This window comes from Ursus maritimus, unplaced genomic scaffold (assembly GCF_017311325.1).
Source record: "Ursus maritimus isolate PB19 unplaced genomic scaffold, ASM1731132v1 scaffold_29, whole genome shotgun sequence".
Taxonomy (NCBI): Eukaryota; Metazoa; Chordata; class Mammalia; order Carnivora; family Ursidae; genus Ursus; species Ursus maritimus.
The window spans coordinates 24,105,535-24,120,844 of record NW_024425452.1 but is presented as its reverse complement, the minus strand read 5'-3'; the positions used below and the strand labels follow the sequence as shown (position 1 = coordinate 24,120,844).

Genomic DNA, 15,310 nt, shown 5'->3' with positions numbered 1-15,310 from the left:
CCCCCCCCCCCCATAGAGCTATAGGTGAATTTCTCAACAGAAACTTTTCAGGCCAGGAGACAATGGGATGACATTCAAAATATTGAAAGAAAATAACTGTCAGCCAAGAATTCTATACCTGTTGAAGCTGTCCTTCAGGAACAAAGGAGGGATAAAGACTTCCCTACACAAAAGCTGAGAGTTCATTACCACCAGGCCTGCCTTAAAAGAAATGTTAAAGGGAGTTCTTTGAGTGGAAGTAAAATAATACTAATTAACATCATAAAAACATTAAAGGTAGTAAATCTCACTGGTAATGGTAAATACACAGTCATAGTTAGATTCTACAATATGGTAGAGTGGTGCATAATGCCCTTACAACTCTAGTTTAAAAGTTTAAACAAAACTAATGAAGTAAAAATTACCATAGCTACAATGATTTGTTATTAGTTACACAATTTAAAAACCTGTAAATCGTTACACCAATAACCAAAAATGTGAGGGGTGGGAGAAGCAAAACTAGAGTTTATGAATTCTATCAAAATCCTATCTTTGAGAGAAAAGAAAGGCAAATTTCTAAGGAAAGAAAGAACAAATTTTCTAAGAAAAGAAAAAACAAAATTATACCTTTGGAAGAAAGAAGAAAGCAAGAGTCTTCACACTTTCTGGTTTCAATCGATAGTATAAAACTATAGTCATCAAAACAGCCTGCTACTGGCACAAAAACAGACAAATAGACCAACACAACAGATTCAAGAGCCCAGAAATAAGCCCAAGCATATATCATCAAATAATATATGACAAAGTGGCCAAGAATACTGAATGGTGAAAAGTCTTTTCAATAAATGGTGCTGGGATAATTGGATATTCAAATGTAAAAGAATGAAACTGGACCCATATCTTGTATCATTCATAAAAATTAACTCAAAATGGATCAAAGACTTAAATGTAAGACCTGAAATCATAGAACTCCTAGAAGAAAATATAGGAATAAAGCTCCTTTCCATGGGTCTTGATAATGATATTTTAGATGTGACATCTAAAGCACAAGTAACAAAATTAAAAATAAACAAGTGGGACTACCTCAAACTAGAAAGCTTCTGCACAGAAAAAGAAACCATCAAAAAGTGAAAAGAACACCTATAGAATGGCAAAAAGTATCTGCACACCATATATCTGATAGGAGAGGTTAATATCCAAAATACATGAAGACCTTATACAATTCAATAGCAAAAAACCAAATAACCAAATTTAAAAATGAGCAAAAGACATGAATAGATATTCTTTCAATGAAGATACACAAAAGGCCAACAGGTACATGAAAGAATGTTCAACATCACTAGCTATTAGGGAAATGCAAATTAAAACCACAGTAAGATATCACCTCAGTCCTATCATAATGGCCATGATCAAAAAGACAAGAGATACCAAATGCTGGCAAAGATGTGGAGAAAAGGGAACCCTCGTGCACAGTCCCTTTGTGGGACTGCATATCAGTGCAGCCACTATGGAAAACATTATGAAGGATCCTCAAAAAATTAAAAATAGAACTACCATATGATCCAGTAATTTTACTTCAGTGAATATACCCAAAGAAAAGTAAAATAATAATTCAAAAAGATACCTGCACTCCCATGTTCATAGCAGCATTATTTACGAAAGCCAAGCCATGGAAATAATCTAGGTGTCTATCAATGAAGGAATGGATAAAGAAGTTGTGAAATATATATATTATTCAGCTATAAAAAAAAATGAAGAAATCCTACCATTTGCGACAACATGGATGGACTCTAAATGCCTTATGCTAAGTGAAATAAGTCAGACAGAGAAAGGCAAATATTTTATGATCTATTTATATGTGGAATCTAAAACAGAAAAAGAGATTATGCTTGTGGTTACCAGAGGCAGTGGTTGGGGGAAGGTGGTCAAAAGGCACAAACTTTCAGTTATAAGATAAATAAGTACTAGGGACTTAATGTACAACATCATGACTATAGCTAACACTACTTTTGATATACAGGAAAATAGTTAAGAAAGTAAATCATAAAAGTTCTCATCACAAGGAAAAAAACTTCTTTATTCTTTCTTTTTTTATTTTATCTATATGAGAAGATGGATGTTAGCTGAACCTATCGTGGTAATCATTTCATAATACATGTACATCAAACCATCATGCTGTATGCTTTAAACTTACACAGTGACACACTTGACATACTCAGATGTCAATTATTTCTCAATAAAATGAAAAAAGCATATATTATATATATTTCATATATATAAAAGAAATATCATCCAAAAGTCCTAGCAAATCTAATCAAGAAAAAAGAGTAAACAAATAAAATTAGAAGAAATAACATATAATCTTAAAAGGACTTAGGGGCACCCGGGTAGCACAATTTGTTAGGCGACTGACTCTTGATTTCCGCTCAGGTCATGATCTCCAGGTCATGAGACTGAGCACTGGGTGGGGCTCTGTGCTCAGCACGGAGTTTGCTTGAGATTCTCTCTTGCTCTCCTTCTGCCTCTGCTGCTCATGCTCTCTCCCTCCCTCCCTCTCTCTCTCTAACATAAAAAAATAATAAATCTTTAAAAGTGAAAGGATTTAATAACAGATTCATAGATGATTTTAAATATGATTTTTTTCTTTTTTGTGCATTTTTATTAAAATTACAGTTATTTAACATATAGTGTAATATTAGTTTCAGGTGTACAATATAGTGATTCAACACTTCTATACATCATCCAGGGCTCATCACAACAAGTGCCCTCCTTAACCCATCACCCATTTAACCATCCCCCTACCCACCTCTCCTGTGGTAACCATCAGTTTGTTCTCTATAGTTGAGAGTTGGCTTCTAGGTTTTCCTCTACCTTTTTTTTTAAACCTTTGCTCATTTGTTTCTTAAATTCCAGATATGAGTGAAATCATGATATTTGTCTTTCTGACTTATTTAGCTTAAAATAATATACTCTAGCTCCATCCTTGTCATTGTAAATGGCAAGGTTTCATTCTTTTTTTCCTCTATTATTTCATTGCACATACATATTAATTTTTCTTTTAAAAGTATTAACATAAATAGTTTAAAAAATTTGAAAATCTTAATAACAAGAGTTCAAAGATAATGAAGAAAAAAATGTGTGAGCCAAAATTTAAAAGACCAATATCAACTGAAGAATTGAAACTGAACAAGTTTTCAATAACTACCTTCAAGACAGCTGCAGAGTCAAGAGTTTTATCAATAAGTGCTCTTCAGCTTCAGAAATAAATCATTCCTGTGATGCATAGTCTGTGCATGGGGAAAAAAAAATACGAAAAATGTTCTAACTCACTTGAAAATGCCAGGGTGACCCTCATAGTAAAACCTAAAAATGCTTAGTGTAGATGCAGAAGTTTGAATTACAAATTATCATATTCAACTCAGATTATACTAAAATAATAAATTATTCTGAATAATTAAAATTATCATAAAAATTCAGGTATATAATTCCTAATGAATAAAAAAATCACACCAATAGACTGAAAAATACATAAATGTCTCAATAGATCTGGAAAATAATTTGATAAAATTTAATGAACCCTCTCTGGGTTTTAAAACTTGCTTAATAAGTTCAGAATAAAATGATAATTCATGGGCATAATAAAGAATATTTATCTTTAACATATAGCCAACATCATATTTTATAACAATACACTGGCAAATCATAGACTAGTCAAGAATGTCTATTATTAACACTATCATTTCCACCTGTTCGAGAAGTGATAGCCAAAACAAACAAAAGAACCCCAGAAACATAAGGTGTATTTGTTAATTTAAAAACAAATTGGGGACAGATACAATTATTTATAGATAACATGATTTTTTTACCTAAGGAATCAACTGAAAAAAAGTATTGGATATAATAACAGTTCAGTAAAGTGACCAAGTATAAAATAAATACATATAAATCAGATTTGTGGTACTAATAATATATAATCAAAATACAATGAAAAATATCCCATTCATAATAATAACCAAATATCATAAGAAACAATTCTAAGAATAATCTTTAAGATTTGTGTGGAACCTATAGCATGACAATTACAAGAGGCTGTAAGAAAAATAAAAGACTTTCATGAATAGAAGAACATACTTTGAGGTTGAATGGGTAGAAGATAGGTTAATTTAATCCATAAAATTCTAACATGCATTCTTGGAGTACCAGTGTGATACTAACATACCTTTTCAAAGCAATTCCCAAAGTTTATCAGGAATAAATAGGAAAAACGAAAAAAAATAAATAAAAAAAAATTAAAAATTTAATGGGGAAAGCTTGTCTCACCTGAATGTCGTGGGAAGTGAAAATAGACAACAAGCCAACTCTAGTAGATTAAAAAAACAAAAGAATGATAAGAACTAGAAAGCTCTGCATAAGATAAAGGTGACATCATAAAGTAGTGAGGACATAAAAGACAGTTCATTAATGGTGTAAGACAATTATTTAACAAACGGAGATAAAATTAAGTTAGTTCCTCACTTTATATCATAAAACAAACTGTAGAATGATTGAAGTATTCTAATGTTAAAAACTGAACACACACACACACACACACACACACACACACACACACACACTCCAGGAAGAAAATATGAGCACTTAGCAGATCTCAGGATGGGCAACGGCTTTCTAACTCTAAGAGCATTGAAAGAAATCATGCACGAAATAGTATAAATTTGACTATAGAGAACAAAATTCGAAATTTCCCTACAATAAGAGCATCAAAAACTGAAATTAAACCTTCATCATCACAAAAAGATAAATATAATTTAAAAAGCACACAATTGGGAAAATACTTGACACAGGTTTATACAAAAAAGTTTCATATAGTTAATATATAAAGAGCTTATGTAAATCTTAAAACCGCAATAGAAAAAAATGGCAAAGAAGATGAAGTATTTACTTCAGGAAAGAAAAAAGAAAGAAGGAAGAAAGGGAAGGAAGGCGGGAGACAAGGAAGGTAAGGAAAAAAAAAACTAAACATGAAGGAAAAAGTCAAATTACTGAATTCCAAATATTTTTGTTTTAAAGGCTATCTTTTTCACTTATCAAATTAGCTAAACTTAGCTCTAAAGCCCAGTATTATTGAATGTGAGATTAGAAATTGGAATGACTTTTCTGGAGAGCAAGTTGGATGATCTACATCAAGAATTAATGCTCTTAGATTGAATAACTCTACTTTGAGCCATTCATCTTAGGAAATAATTAGGGAACATTTGAGGGCAGGAACATTCATTGTCACATTATACCTGTATTAGCTGAATTTATCAGTAATCACTGGAGATGTCAAAAAATATCCAACATCATTTGTGAGGGGTATCAAAAGTAATTTGTAACTATTAATAGTATAAGTGCCAAACTAAACATTATTTAGTAAATTAAAGTACAGTCAAGGTTATCTCTGTAATATTATTCTTACTCCTATTACAATATACTTCATGAGTGGGAAGAAAAGGAACAGAGCAGTGACAAATGCCCAGAGAGATTTGCATAAACCAGAGCCTTTTTTATCCATGTGTACATGAGAACTCACTGGCTTGTGAACAACATACATCCATGTGTGTTACAGAGGAGAAAATAATCAGAACCACTTATAGAACTGCAGTCATTTAAGATACGCAATACACTTTAAACTTTGTTTTGGAAGAAGTTTGATAAGATGGGTAAATGTTCACTATATGGTGGAGGCAGAAAGAAGGGTTGGGCACACAGTGACATGTATTTTATAAAAGAACCAGAAGGAAGTTTTATAAAAGAGCCAGAAGAAGCGGTGGTCTCTGGGAGTTATTTTTCTTTTTATGCTTTCCTGAATTTTCCAAATATTAAGTAGTAAGCAGATGTTATTTAACGGCAAAAAGAAATTATTAGCAAAAAATATTGTAATTATAAAGAAGTACAGAATGTTTACAAAGTAATCCTGTAATCCTCTTTCCTTCCTGATCCCTACTCCAATTAAAAATATATAATAAATATTTACAGAACAGGATTTATGCCTTTCTGATTAACCTCACAGAATTAATTCTATGATATACTAAAAGGAAAGCCTCTGACAGCACAAAGTAACTTGATCTTCAACATGTCTTTAGCTAACCTGCCAAAGACAATTTTGTGACTCTTTAAGCATTACATACTTAATTAAAAACTAAAACAAAATGTAATCATGACATATCATTTTATCCTTCATGAAAACATACCCTGTTCTTGGAGGAAAGGAGTAATAAAGACCAAATGGGTATACTTTAGTTAACAGTCTTCATTCTTATTTACAGGGAACTAAATTAATGCCCTCTCAAGGGAGAAAAATTAAAAAGCACGCAGTGACCTTCACTGAACTTCATGCACTCACCAACTGAAAGCATACTTTTTAATGCCCTGAAAAACATGCTTCAGGGTTATGGGGTTAACACAATACAAAATGCTGCCAAACTTCCTGTTATTGTTGTTGTTGTTGTTGTTTTCTTAACCCAGGAATCTTCCTATGAGAACACAAGTTGCACACTGGGGTGATGGAGAGGAAGACTTTCCTGTATCCACGCATCTTGTCCCAGAACTGCCTTTCTAATAACTCATGATTCTGAAGGGCACATAAAACATCATAATAAGTGCATTTTGTGTTTTCATTTATTTCTTGGGAGAATAGCAGTCATTATTAATGTATGTTCTTGACATATCATTGGATTCACATTCCCAACTATTTTGAATTACTACCTAAAATAGTCTTTTGGGGAATGTTAAATAAAAAAAATACTAAAATAAAATAAAAAGCCATTCTCAACTAGGTTGCTGAAGCACAGTTGTTTTCTACGAGTTGTACTATTCCAATTCTGCTTTCTCAAACACTGTGATTAGCTGCCTTAGGTTTCTCAATTTTTAAATATTATTTTATAACACAAAAATCTACTAGAAATATCTTTTTTTTTTTTTTACTTTTGCGGGGGAAATATCACTTCTGTTTTTCATTGCTTGAAAGAAAACATATAAATAAGGATTGATTTGTTTAGGTTTTGAAGTTGATGTTACCATTTTGTTTATTTGTAGATAAAAAGGTGTCTAAAGCAGGGTTTCTCGGCCTGTACAGTATTGACATTTGGGGCTAAATAATTCTTCGTAGTTGGGGGGGGTTGTCCTGTACATTGTAGCATGTATAGCAGCATCCCTGGTCTCTACACACTGGATTCGGTAGCACTCTCTGCACCCCACCCCCCTTGTGACAACCATAAATGTCTCCAGACACTGCCCAAAGTCCCCTGGGCATGGCAGGGGGTGGGAGGTGGGGTGGGGGGCGAAATCTCCCCTGGTCAAGAACTCTGGTGTAAGTCATATCACTCACAGAGAGCCATGTGAGTATTACCTATCTTCTCTATCAAAGTCTTCAAAAAGTGAAATTCCTGTCTTTCAAATGTTGAGACTACTTGCTACTCTATTATTTACTAGTCCTTAACTATTCTACCTAAAGTAAACTAATCAGCAACTAAGATTTCCCACATCCTTAAAACACACACACACACACGCAGCTAATTAAAAAAACTAGAATTTAGATGTTAGAGGTAACTGTCAATGTTGAAAATTCATTTCACTTCTCTTGATATTATTTCCTTATTTTTACTTGGTCATAAAAGGCATCTAAATTATTTTATCACAATGAATATTCAAACTTTGGGTTCAAAAGTCCAAGTAAAGAGATTTTCAATAAGAAGCAGATAATATAATTCATATAATGCATGAACTTTTTAATTCATAACCTTTATAACTAATGTAGCACTAATGAAAAACAGAATTTCCATGTCAGTTATATACCTTCTTACTGTTTTACTTTTAACATGTTTATTGGAAAATTATCAGAAAGCACAGATATGTAATAGATTACCATAATCCTACTACACAGAGATAACCACATTTAGGTATTGATCTTTCTAAGTTATTCTACTCATATAAATATATCCTATACTAAACCTTTAACAAACCACAATTTATACTCCACTATGTGAATTAAACATGTTTACTAGACATTAAGGGCAAAATTTGAAATGATAAATATACGTAAACAACTATTTTCTCAAACAACTATTTTTTACAGTACTAAAGCACACAATGTTGGGTTGTCTGTTTTTAGTAATAACCTCTATATGGTACAATTTTTCTGTTTCTCTAACCCATAGGCTTTAGCAATAACAAGAGAGAAGTGAACCCACAGATACAATTAGGGCTTGTTTTTTTTTTTTTTTTCATTCTACTCTATGTGTCATCTAGATATAAATGTCCAAAGTCCTAATTTTTCTGAAAATTCTAGGGGAAGGAAGAGACGGTCTTATATTTTCATGGTCACGCCTCACTTTTCTTTGCTCCATATGTATCCACTGAAACAAAACAAATAACAACCCCCAAAAAATCCCTCACACAAGGCCATTTATGTATTTAGAAAGTGTCACTGATCACTTGCCCTTGAACATGAGAAATCCTCTCTCATGTCCCTTCTATCCTCACATTCAGGAAATCTTCAGGAACTGTTTCATCCTTTGTAGTTCCCAACTCATACCACCTCCCTGGTTCTCTGTGCCCTTTCTCTTCTCTCTGCAGCAAGAGAAATTCTGTTTTCTACAGGGCTCTTCACCGCCACGTTGGTTGCATGCAGCCCTTCTAGGTCAGGGGAGAGCCTGAGAGAGTTGATGAACCAAATTCTTGATTATTGTGCAATTTCCAATCAGAAGAGCCCTAGTAACCAATTAGTCTAACTCTTCAACCCACAAAAGAATTTGAGAAAACCAGCTTACTATTCTAATTTTATATTTATTGACCACAGCTCAAAGCATTGATCAAAGTAGGGGAATAAACACTTGCGAATAATTAGAAGACTTGGGGTCCTAGGGCCTGGAGTCTGGGGCTAGGGACCCAACCTTATGTAACTGGGTAACAGAGGACTCAATCATTGTGACACCTTCCCATTCTCTATAAAATAGGAATAGAACCTATGCTAATAAGAACATTAGTGACCCACATAACGGTCCACAAAGCATGTGCAAACAGATTGGCTGCTTCTGCTCTCAGAACAACACAGCAAAAGAGATATAGCATCTATAATTATTATCATCCTCATTTATAGGCCCAGAGGAATTAGTGGCCTGGTTGAATCCCACAGAAGTAGCAGAGCTCAAAACCGTCTTGGAATCCAAATATGACACCAAGTGCCTTCTCTCTATCTGGAGGGAAAGCTATGAGGATCTAATGACATTGTATATATAAATGTTCTTTTCAAATGAAAAATAAAAAGTAAATGAAAACCCAACACTTATTGCTGTATTTATTTTCAGATAACTTTGGTAAGACACAACCACATGAGAATGCTTCCATGAGAGCTCAGGTATTTTCCACAAACATTTTCTCCAAATGGCACAGTACATTATAAAATAAAACTTAACATATTAGGATTAAAACACTACACTACAACAGTAGTTTTTACTTCTATGATGATTCTTTAATTTTTCTGGACTTGCGTTTTAGATTTATCCTGCTCCTTATCAACCAGCAGGTGATCCAAACACATATTCAGCCTCATCTCTTACACATGAGCATGCCTGCTTGTGCACATGTGCTACACACACACACACACACACACACACACACCCCTTTTCTTTCTCCATGGTTTCTGGTAATGATTTTTTTCCTTGACTTTGACTATTTACAATACAGACTGCTTGACTTCCCAAGATGAACTGATTCTAAGAGATTACTAGGAGCATTTCGCAGTGGCCCCAATATTCTCCTTCACTGGCACAGAAAATTAACAATGTGTTATATCTGAAAAATTTGAAACCCCAAAAGCTCAAAAATGTCAATTCCTCAAATATTCCATGTTCTAGGTTTCTAATTCCTTTTGTAACTTTCCACAGAATCTTTTTCCATAATTTTCATTCATTTCTCAAGCTATAAAGCTCACAATTGAACACATTTTCTATTGAGTTTTTGTGTGTGCTGAGTCAAATGGTTTCAAATGATACAATTACTTCATCAAAAAAAAAAAAAAACAGGCATTTAACAAACACCCTCTCCATACCCAGTCTGCACTAGAATCTGTGGGATCCAAAGACACAGTTGTTTACAAGCACAAAAAAGAAAAAAAAAGAAAAAGAAAAAAAGAATCTACTATACTATGAATTGCTTTTGAAGGAAATAAGATAAGTTCACTGTATATACATTATATTACATTATATTTTCTTTCTTAAAACTACCACATATATTCCTGATTAATGTTTGTATTTCGGTACACTGGGATGCCAAATGACATTGTATCCTACCCTAATTACCTAATAATTGTGGTTCAATACATACATTGATACCCTACATTTATTTTTTAATAAATTTCATGCTAAGACTTTTTTGTAATGAAAAATTTCATAAAAACAATATTCACACGAGGTTTAAAGAAATTAAGACAACAATCTTCCTCACACACAATTGCAATACTCTCAAAAAAGAAGTCTTTTAACCATGTCTACTTTTAGAAAACTAATTAATAAACTTAGTTGAAAAAATACAAAATTTGGATAATGAAACAAATATATCTTGCTGTTTATCACACAGAGATGTGCTTGACTCTTATCTATGTAAAGTGAGATTTTAGTTCCTCTACCTTAGTACTTTGCACAGCACCTCTGTAATTTTGATGATCACATTATTTTAAGTTTTGTTGGCTATAAGTTAGAAATCTCTAGTTACACTTCTGTTTCTTGTCCTAAAAATTTTAGTCAGTTTCTTGACACCACTCTATGTGGAATAAGATTGTTTATGCCTCTACTCATCCCTCAGTTTTTGCTACCTTCTTTCACCTTCCAACTCTGTCAGCTACCTATACACTTACTTTTACTTTGTCAAGGTTGTAAAGTGAACTGAGCTAAAAAAATGTTTTTATGGGATGCCTGGGTGGCTCGGTCAGTTAAGCATCAGCCTTCGGCTCAGGTCATGATCCTGGGGTCCTGGGATGGAGCCCTGCATTGTTGTGGGGGGAGGTTCCCTGCTCAGTGGGGAGTCTGCTTCACCCTGCTTGTGCTCTTTCTCTCTCTCAAATAAATAAATAAAATCTTTAAACAAAAAAAAATGTTTTTATATTTAAGTCAGATTGTGTTGAGTTTTCTACCACAACAGAAACTGTCTTAACTTCACTGAGCACCTCCTACCTGCTTACCTGATGGCCAGAAAAAGGGATGCTACAATTTACTTTGTGTAAATGACTCTATTTTAAAAGGACATGAATTTTTTTAATACATCAGTTATATTTAGTTAAAATATATCTCATAAAACAAAACAAAATGATAAGATGAAGCTCTGCAATAGTTTAAGACAATATCTTAGTCAGGAAAAGCCTTTCAAAAATAAAACCATTGTAGAATATTATTTGAAAACAGGGGGATACATTGTTTATTTTCTAAAAGAGACACTAAAATTGAAGGAAATAGGTGTATAGTGATCCTGGTGAAAAGATTTATTGCATTTGAAACATATTCTAGGGGTTATTGTCTTAAGTATAAAGGCTACCAAAGGCTAACGTGGGAAGTGACCATGACTTAAGTATAATTTATAATATGTATTTCAGTTTATATTTAAGTCAAATATTCTTTTTTCAGTGAGATCTCTGAGTTTGCAGAAAACATCCATAAATATATGTTTCCTATAACTTTAACTTTAAAAAAGAAGTGTAATAAATCTTCCCTATTTTATACTATACTTTTCTATACTTTTCTGCCTCTCTGAAAAAGGTTTTGAGATGCTATGCTTGGTGAATCAGATTCCTCTTTCTTTGTGAATGAAAAACTACAGCAATATCCTTCACGTTGTCCTCACTACACATTCTACTTAAGTTATGCTCACCTCAACCTCTCATAAACCAGGGTTTATGTATGGTTCAAAATATGTTAATCATGCATATAATAATTCACTTCAGAAAGTATTCTAGGTAGCTTAAATAAACTATATGCATACAAAAGCTAGCATATAGGTGAAAAATAATAAGCTAAATACATGTTTATTAAAAAAATCACAATGAAGCAGGCCGTAATACCTTCCAAATTGAGCTGTAAATTTAGTTCTGAGCTTCCTGATAGTTGAAATAAAAAGGAGAAGTTACAAAGATTTCAATTCAGGGAAACCAAACTTCTGCTAATACTAAACTCTAAAAGAAATTTCCCTTAGGGACTGTGTCCCAAAATAAAATGAGGAGGGAAGCCTCGTGTGCCCATTACCACTATTTTCTGGAATTTTCTCCTTGTTTGTCCATATGCATATAAAGATGTCCTGCCATAAATACATCCCACACTGAGGAAACTCTGCACAGTCAGGTTCAAGAAATCAGAAAAACATAAGTTTTGTAAAAGGCGAGTTAGAGGGACCTGATGTGGTTCACAAAAGGAATTTTCCCTCATCCATGTCAGAATCAGAAAGAAAAATGAGAGATTGTTTTTCTGTTCTCTCAATATAGATATTATTTCACTGTTCCTAATAACATCATTTTCAAATGAGTAAACTGGATTCAGTGAATTGGAGAGAAGTCAAATGGAAGTCTGATTTATCCAAGACACATAGAAATTCAGAGGCATATCAATGATCAGAATCCAGAAGATATGAATCAAGTTATTCATTATACTCACTGATGAAGCAATTTAAGATGATAGTATCTTAAATGTAAAAACACACAAAAAATCATATTGTTATTAATCATATTACCACAGATCATGTGATATAACTTATAAAAGATTTTATGTCTCTGTATTTTAAAAAATTATCTTTACAAATGCTAAAACTACCTCCAAAGTCACAGCTTCTCTAGTAAACATTTAAATGTATGTTAAAACTGGCAGCTAAGAGTGACAGCTCTCTTGCTCCATATTGAACAACTGATGAAGAAATCATTGATGAAAAACTTTGAAAACATCATTTAGTGAATGAAATATCACCATAGTGAAGTCAAGAATATTACCCAGATAATTGATAAAATATTCATTTCCTGTAATAAATGGGTGTGGAGTCATCAAATATCAGGAAACTATCAAACACTGGTTTTGACTTAAATATACTTAATAAGTCATGTTTATTGGATTCATATTGATCGGTTCTTCCACAATTTTCACTCAGAAAATGAAATCTGTGCAGTTAATTAGTTGAAAATAACAACTGCTGGTTCAATTAAATTTAGCAAATTTCACATTCTAGTGTTACCATATGTACATTTGTTTGAAGTAATAATTAAACTTCTGTACTAGATTGCATATTTTGGAACAAAGTAAACAAATTACATTATGACATAGAAATACCTCTAAAAATACACATTTGATTTCCTCTTGGAAAATTAAGCAAAAAAGCCTTAAGTGAATCGCTAATAAATGGCTGCAAAAATTACTTGATTACATGGGTATAAATTTGACCTAGCCATTAATAACTTCTCCATAAAACTATGCATACTGGCAGTCATAAAATATGTTAAATTTCTCTCCTAAAACATTACCCACTAAAAAAAGAAGAATGAGAGAGAAAAAAAAAAAAAGAAAGAAAAGGCTTGGGAGTGCTGCTTTGCTCTAGAATTAAGAAGCTGGAGTTTCATTCATATCTAAGTTGTGGGAAAACTGATGGGATCAAAAAATATTTTAGGTTGGAAAAATGTGCAGTCAGAGGAAACACCACTGGGCTGCTAGTAGGCAAGTACCTTGATCTTTGCTTGTAGAAAAGCAGAGAAGGAGTATATACATATTTAAGGCTGCTGTGCACTTGGCACAACATCTCACAAAATCTTAACAAATCTATCTTTGTTGGATCTCAGAGCACCTTGATTAGGCATGCAGAGCTGGGGATACTGTCTTTTCATAAAAGTTAGTCATTAAGAGATTTGCTCAAGATCAGTCCAGAACCTGGATCTTTTGACAAAATTTAGGCATGGGGTCTATGCCTAAGACACGACAGCTATTTGAAATACAAATACGTATGATTTGATTTTAATAAATGCAAATATATGTTACTACAAACAGTTTTAATCATGGGGTAGCCCACTTTCAATAAAGAGCTCAATAAAGTTCATGTGATCGACAATAACAACAGCTAATTAATCCTACTCGTATCAAATAAACAACTACGGAGTGAAAATTAGTTGCAAAATATTGTGATTAACAGCTAGGGTCATTTATAGCAAATGGTTTACTCAAGTCCTTTCTCTCTATATATACATAATTTTCTATTCAGCTATTTTATCCAACCTCCACTGAAGATAATGTGTGACTTTATTACAGAAATAAAGCTCACAATACAGATGATTTATATATAAAACTACATTTTCATTCTTGAATAGAATTTTCTTTTAGAAATAAAAAAAAAAGTTGGCAGTGCCATGACCACCTGCATTTTAGGGCAGGAAAGACACTAACGTATTTCAGTTACCTGGTGTTCCGGCAAACATTAATACAAATACATCAACCTCAGTGCTGTCTGGTTACACTTTAAAGCAAAGTTATAAAAGTAAAGGCCTTAATTTGAACAGTCGATAGTGCTACAACGTGTTTGTGCAGTTTTCTTTCACATATAAACTTTCGCCACAAAAGCAGCTTAAAAGTTCAGGGTAGGGATTTAGGTGACCTACAAAAGTAGTACGTCCAGCGTTCCCATTTTCTTCAACACCTTATATTATTATACAGTAATTTTAAGTACCCGACCTGCCTCGACAGCTCTCACTTTCTGACACAGCTCCGGCCGGACTTGACTTGCTCTGGGCGCCTGGATCAGGGTCCCACCTCAGGGCTCAGAGCGGTTCGTTCCTAGTGGATCAGGGCGGGTGTGTTGCCGGAGTCGTGTTCCATTGGCTACACTCTCGGGGACTGGCCGGGCTTTCCGACACTTGATTGGACGGAACTACCCCCTGTAGGCCAAGATCATTGGAGGGTGAGGGAGCCAGGGGGCGGGGCGGGTTCCCCAGGATTCTTGACCGAGCGCGCTCAGCTGCGGAGCAGGGCGCTGGGCGCCTGACTGGAGCTGGGCTGGCGGCGGTGGAGGGAGGACGGGAGGGTCCCGGCGCGGAAGGGGTCTCGAAGGGGTAGAGCGGAACCCGGGTTGGTCGCCGGCCGCCCCGAGGGCAGTCCCATATTCCCCCCGGCGGCGGCCGCTCCAAGACAGCATCTGTCAACGCTCTTCCTCAGTCCTCCTCCTTTGGCCGGGCCGGGCTCCGCTGGCGGCGCCTGGGAAGACGCGGGACCCAGCGTGACGAGCCCATCAGCTGTCAGGCGAGCTGCGAAGCGACCCGAGGGCGCCGAGAGACACACAAAGA

The 15,310-nt window shown here is 34.3% G+C and overlaps 1 protein-coding gene across 3 annotated transcripts in view; it reads right to left on the bottom strand.

Moving 5' to 3' along the window:
• LOC103657472 overlaps positions 1 to 15,310 on the bottom strand; it is a 242,340-nt gene extending 227,030 nt beyond the window's left edge. The window contains exons 1-2 of one of the 3 annotated variants that reach the window (XM_040643615.1): positions 14,703 to 15,310; positions 3,185 to 3,266 (exon numbers count right to left, since the gene is read on the bottom strand). The gene's annotated coding sequence lies outside the window, so the exon portion shown is untranslated. The remainder of the gene's footprint in view (positions 1 to 3,184; positions 3,267 to 14,702) is intronic. The other 2 variants (XR_005838346.1, XM_008684902.2) reach the window with 2 other exon arrangements.